Raw genomic sequence first — 7,262 nt, 5'->3', positions numbered from 1 at the left:
AACAGGAGCTGCAATGGTAGTAGAGAGAGGTCTGTATCTGGACCAAAAATTCAAAATAAAAAACAGCGTCCCACATGTTACACTGTTGGTAAACCCAGGTTATGAGCCAAAACACTTGGGCCCAATGATTGTAGAGTCAAAAGAAGCAAAATTTGCCCCAACAGACAACAAAAACATTTGGCTGAGTGAAGATGGATTTTTTATTAAGATATTCATCTCTGCTTCAGGCTGGGCCCATCCTCAGGTCATCCAACTCCCCTGCCAACCTGTGTTCTTTCATCAACATTCAAATGTTAAAAAAGAAATGGTGGCCAAAGTGCCAGCAGAGTTATGGTCAAAACATGACACTGATGTGGGATTCATTAAGTCTGCACAACCCGTGGAGGTAAGGTTGAGACCAGGTTGCAGACCTCCATGGAGACTGAAATATCTGCTAAAAGGTGGAGGCAGGCATTGAGCAGACGATACGAGGCCTGCTGGAAGCAGGTGTGCTGGTGGCTGAACTGAATCCATGCAGTAACACCAATTTTGCCAGTGAGGAAAGCTGACAAAAGTAAGTATAGACTAGTGCATGACCTGCGAGCTCTAAATGAGGTCATGGAAGATTTTCAAGCTGAAGTTCCAAATCCAAATACTTTGTTGTCAAATGTTCCATTAAGCTAACATTAAGCTTCCTTGACTCTCCAGAGAAGGGAGAGCAAGGGAGGGATGATGGAGCTGTGGTAAGAAGCAAAAGGGCTGCACCTAGGGAATGACCAGGTGTGCAAGAGTGGATATCGAATGACAAAGATTGGAGATATACGGAGCATGACACTTGGGTTGCGCATGTGTCTAAGCAACCCTGGACATTGAACATAGACACTTTTAGTCTGTTTGTGTATTCAGATCAAATACCTGGAAGATGTGAGGGAAAGAAAAGTTAATTGGCAAGATGTTTGGGTGGTTAGAGTAGGATTTAAGCCACCATTGGGACAGTGCAATGAGACATATAATGTCACATGGAGTAAGGTCACCAACAGAATGACAAGGGCAACTGAGGAATCTGTAGTCCTGCAACCCCCGAGTGGACCAGTACAAGACAGCAGATCGATTGTTGCAAGGACTTTGGCTGTAACTACCAAACCAACTTCGAACCAGGAGGAAATGACAGTGAAGCCAGTTGAAGTGATTGTTACAACAAGGAGGACAATGCCAGCTGACAAAGAGACTGTGCCATACAAAAGGAATACTGCTGTGAGGAGTGCTGAGCCTGAAGGAACGGGTGGTAACTCCAATAGCAGTAGGTTAGATTGGGTCCGCAAGACAGCGGTGGACTGGGCTGATGGCTTTAGGCCAGGAGTAAAAGGAGGTCCATTTGATCAGTGGGAAGATTATGCAGTGGAGGAAGAGCGAGGTCTTCGTGACCTCCTGGAACAGAATAGTTGGTACTGGTGGGTTCAATTTGCAGGACAGCTCAATAGGAAAGAAGATTGTTACATCTGTACCAAGGCTAGGTCAGAAAGATTGTTTGTGCTGAACACAGTGTTCAGTTGGCAGGAGTGTAGTCATGAGGTCTCTAAGACTGACTTAAACCCCCCACCGTGGTGCAAGGCTGAGTGTCTATCCTTTCTGGGCTCACCATCATACCAACTGGTGGCCAACTTCAGAGCAGAGGGGAAGACTAATGTCCAGCGATGCAAAGAGTTAGATGTGACTATAGGGGAAAGAAGTGCAGTGCTGGGAATGCCGCATGGTGTTCCATTGATACCAGTAGGACAGTTTGAGTGTGTTGAAAAAACAGGAGCTGTACCTGTAGGGAAGGTGAGTCTTGACCAGTGTAGTTACAGGTGTAAGCTAGACACGTTGAACTGTACAAAGCCAAACTTGCATCCAGCTCTCCAGTTAAGGGGAAGTTCTCTGTATGTGCAGGTCCCAGGTTGTCGTTATTTTGACCAAACTATAGCCTTAGCTGATCATTTTTGGTGGTGTGGTGGACAACATTTGTATTCAGTTCTCCCAATCAACTGGGAAGGTAGATGTGCTAGAGTGCAGGTGGCTCAGGAGTTGATTACCTTTGTCTTGGTGGAGCAGGCTAGAAATGTTAGTGCTAGAAGCAAGAGGGCGTATTTGCCAGATCCCAGAGTGTATCTCGATGCTATTGGCCAGCCACGTGGAATCCCAAATGAGTTTAAAGCCAGACATAAGATTGCATCATGGTTCGAGTCTATCTTACCCTGGATAACTGCTAATAAAAACACTGAGTGGATAAACTACATTTTTTACAACCAGCAGCGATTCATCAACCACACAGATGAGGTTCTAGGTGCATTAGGTGAGTGCTACAAGTGCTGTGTCCTGGCAGAACCGACAGGTGCTTGATTGGATTTTAGCAGAGAAAGGAGGTGTGTGTGCGCTCTCATAGGAGAGTACTGCTGTACTTATATACCAGGCCATACAGCTCCTGAGGGAGCTTTCACAGAGGCTATGAGAAAGCTTAGAGATTTGAAGTCTGAAGTAATGGATAATGCTGGTAAGGATAATAACATGGGCTGGATAAACTGGTTAGTGAAATACCACCAGTGGCTGGAAACAGGGTCTGGTTAGATTAGTGGTAATTGTCTTTATTGGAGTAGTGGCTATGAGGGGCTATCCTGTGGAGATTTTATCTCATCACAAACAGGTGAACTTGATAGAGAGAGGTAAGTTTGTGCTAACTACACAACGTCTCAGTGACTATCACACACTTCTTGAGTACCCGGATGTGACATTGCATGTTTGCAAAGTCAAGAATCCAGCAGATGCTATTCCACTAATTCACATCTTCATATATTCAAATTACAGATGAATCAATTACATATAATCATTTTTACACATTTATTATCCAATCATTCATATTACTGAGTATTTTCATTTAATCATTTTCATTTTATTTCAGCAGATTATTGCAGAGTTATGGGTAAGATTTTTCTGAGTAGAGGTGTTTATGTGTAATGGAACTATATTACAGCATGTTACAGTATGAGCTACAGTAAACATTACAGAATATTTACATATTAGTTTAAGCATATTACTCATGTTTATGATCCATGCGTTATACTTTGAATCTCACTATGTCTGTTTTCTGTTTGCTCTCAGATCCAATGCAGGCCCTTGCTGGCGATCGCCCACAAAAGGCATCGAGCTACGGTGCTGGGGGTCACTCGGGAATTTTCCTTTACCAGAGAGAGTCCAATGAATGACTCAAACGATGCCAATGTTACAAAACTAATGTTTGTAAAGGTTTTTCGCCCGAGTCTGCATGTTAAGTCTTGAAGGAAAGATCTGTGTTGAACTGTCAGAAAGTGTTTGCATTGAAGCTATTTGTTCTACAGTACAGACGTGTATAATTAAAACTGTGTTATGTGTGGGGGAAGGAGGATCACCTGGTCAGTTATTCTTTCTTTTCTATGACTGTATTTTTAGTGTGTTATGTGTTGAATTAGAATTAAATTAGAAAATTGTGGAAATTAGGAAATTAATACATTAGACAGAGTGTAGGGAGTTGATTAAGTGTAGAATTGCTCTGATAAATCAAACAGGAACAAGAAAAAGTTTTTCTCTGTAATAACAAGTTGATCTTTATTTTCCTTTTGGATGCAGTAGGAAGAAGATGTTTAGTTAGTAGTAGTTAGTGTTACTTGAGCTTACTGCTTAGTATCAGGAAGTGATGTATCCAGGTATCAGGAAGTGATGTATCCAGGTATATACTGTTTGTGAATGTTGTTATTTTCTTGTCATTTTTCTGTGTTTGTTTGCTTTACTGTGTCTAGGAGTTTTGTAGTTCTTAAAACTACGGGAGGAGGGGATTCTGTAGTGATAAACGCAAACTGAATATAATCAGAATAGGATCAGAATATAGTTAATAGTTATTAACTTAGTTAATAGGTAATATTAGTTAATGCACAACATGTAGTATGGTTAGGGTGAACTTTCTGCTCCTTTGTACGGGTCTCTGCAAAGAACATCGGGCGTCAAACTTCCTGTTGTTTAGCACAGTGTGCAGGTAGTTCCCAAAATAGTGAAGTGTAACCAGGGTGGGGGCCCGGTTGGACGTCAAGATGGACAATTGCAGGAAGTTGGGAAATGGCCATATAGTTAGCTGCAGAGCTGATCAGGTGTGTGTGTGTGTGAAGACCCGAGGGGAAGACTAGACCTGCTGACCGACAGCCTGACTTTCTCTGCAGGGGCCCAAAACTGACAGGTGATTCTGTTTCTCGCCCTCTCAATCATTATCATAAAATATTGTTCAATAAATGATGATTGGCACTGCAGTGATGCTCCCTGTGAATTGATTTTTGCCACGACAGTCACCAGCTAAACCAGGAGGTCATGTGGGAATACTGGGTGTGAGCTGCTGCTGACCTGTGTGTCTATCTGCCTGGTTTTATTTTCTGTTACATGTGCATCTTCGAGAAAACAGTTTAAAAGGGTCAAGCCACACTCCAGTGTTTTATTCTCAACCTGAAAATGAAAAACACTCTGAATTCTTGCTCTTTAAACATGTGTCATTATGTCTCTGTTTAGTATCAACTAAAACCAAGACATCTGTGAATTTTCTATACCTGCTTCTTCAGTGTCAGGAAACAGCAGAAATCTATCCCAGAATGCACCAGGCAAAAGGTCTGCATGTCTTTTCATGGTGGGATGAAGACAGGCACAAGGAGAACATGAAAACAAAACACAGAAAAGGTCCCTCCTGTATAATCCTCATGCAGTCTGCCATTGTTCTTGTAGTTCCTCGGGAGCTACTGGTGGCAGTCAGGGAGCTGCTGTGAGCACAGACACAGCCAAACTGAGGTCAGACTCAGTGTGGATTGAAAACATCAGTAGTGATTATGCACAGCGCGCATCTCACTTTCACTGCGGGATCCAGTTAGTTCAACCAGATAAATTTGTAGTGTTTATCAGCGTCATCCTGGACCTCCTGTGGTTGAACATGGTAGCTGAAAGAAAAAGTCACAACTGTGTTGGATTATTAGCCCCAAGTTTAAAAAATCCAGCTAAGTGTTGCAATCATTTTGCAGAGCAGTAGGCCACATCTGAAGGTGTATTCACATTGCAGTTGTAAAAGGGTCTTGTGCTGTGTGTTATGTCTTGGTCAGCCCCTGCAGTGTTAGCTACAATGTTAATGTTGCTGGCAGTAGGACACTATTGTTACCACCTGGCTCACAGCTGATAACAGCAAGAGAGGCCACACATAGGTCTATGTTGCACAATACATTATATAATGAAATAACCAAAGTAGTTGCACATAAATATGTGGTGTGTAAGTAACCAAGAGTCAGCAGTGTGTATAAAGTGTGGATGAGTGGAGGTATGGTGTTTTGTGTGCTTAACGGTGCAGCAAACAAACCAAACAAAGGAGGCTGGGTTGGGAAGAAGGCAGAGGTCCATGGAAAGAGAAACAGAGACAACTCAAATGGGCAGTCTTTGTACTTTTCACAGGCCCAGGCCGGGTGTGAACGCGCATCCGACTCTATGTGCAGGGTAAAAAAACTGCAGAATAAGACAGTACAGTTTGGGAAATTCAGAAACACAAGCAGGCTAATTAAGTATTCATCTGTTCAAGGGTGGTCAGTGCAACTCAGGTCATAGTTCAACTCACAAGCTAAATGGAAAGCAATCCATAATCTCAAAGAATGTAAGCAAACATCATGTATGGATAAATACACAGAGGGGTTGGGTCACCTGGTGATTTGGACCAGTGGTTCCAACCTTTGCGCCTTGGAGATTAAACCCTGCCTCATCCCCGTCCACTTGTAGCTAAAATAATCTGTCTGTTGAAGAACAGGCAAAAAGCATTATAATGGGTACATCCCAGTTCCATAACTTTTTATATCATCTGAGGTAAGCAAGAGTCGAGGGCCCATGCATGAGATTTCTGGATATTCTTAACAAATAATAGAGTCTTGTGTTTGGCACTGAGGAAACATGTCACTGAGTGCAGTGGTGTGCTTCTGTGATGTGTTTTTAATTCAGTGGAGCTCTATAGCACAGATGAATACGCCAATCCAGGACTGGCAGACTGACAGACATTAATCATGAGTAGAGACAATTCAGTGTTGGATTTATTCTCTGTACATGGAGTGAGTGTTGAAAATGCTGTTGATATAGAAAATGACTGACCTTATCCTTTAATAGTCCCTCCCATGTTACATGTGAGAACATATGTAAGGAAAAATGCAAGGAGAGACACAAGATGTTCTTTCCTCTAATCCTTCATCTGAAGCATCTAATCACCAACTGATTTCCGGTCAGTCGTCAATAAAAGACTTCTGCAAAGGATGGTCTTATGTATCTTCACTCGTGGCTCCTCCGGGCAGCCTCCTCACTTTTCAGAGCAGAGTAAGAGCTTTGGGACATCCTTCAAGATGGCAAATCAGAACAACTTCCGGATCAAGCAAAAATCAAGGATTGAGGAATGATCAAATACAGAAATTGGGATGTAGCCATTGTAATTTCACCTCAAATCTTCATAAGGGTAAAAGTGAGGTGGATGGATGGAGGGTTTGATGTGCAAAGTATCCAAGTTTATTAACAGAGACACCTGTTTGTCCCCCCACTTCTACAATCTACTTAGTATGATAGAATCATTGGCTGCATGCTCTATGTTTACATCATTATGTAAGAGGTTCATAAACTCCACAAACTTTTATTTTGGCTTTATTTTTGGAAGGTTTCTCTTTGTCTCATCAGTCATATTAGTATATGCTGCAGACATGCATCTCTGAGGGTTCATTTTAATTCAGAAAGTATCAGCATAAACATTTACAGCATTAACATTACAGCATAAACACATATTTCGGTCTTTATTAAAACCGCTCATGTGATCCAGGACTTTTAGCTGCTTGTGATGCAGTTTTAAACTAATAGCTTGGGTATCTGTGTCTGTACAAAGCACCTGAAAGCTGGCTCCTGTCCTGTGTTGCCCTAGCCCAGCCTGCTGGAACAGCTTTGTGTGGCAGCCGGTCCTGACTGATTGCGCTGCTTGTTAGTCTGTCTTTGATCATTAGGCAGAGCAATGTCACCGCCTTTACTGTCATCAATTACAATTTGCCTTGTGTCACTTTGATCCTAACAAATGTTATCCCAGTTTTTTAAGCCATTGTTGGAACACATGCTGCAGACTTCCAGCTTCCTCTATTAGATTCAAGACTTGTAATGCATAATTTACCTGTGTGGATTTTCCTCCTGCATATCTCTGAGACTAGCATGTTCTTTCAGCTCAAACTACACAGCCAGGA

The sequence above is a fragment of the Monopterus albus genome, unplaced genomic scaffold (assembly GCF_001952655.1).
Source record: "Monopterus albus unplaced genomic scaffold, M_albus_1.0 scaffold250.1, whole genome shotgun sequence".
Lineage (NCBI taxonomy): Eukaryota > Metazoa > Chordata > Actinopteri > Synbranchiformes > Synbranchidae > Monopterus > Monopterus albus.
Note: the sequence above shows the minus strand (reverse complement) of the source record.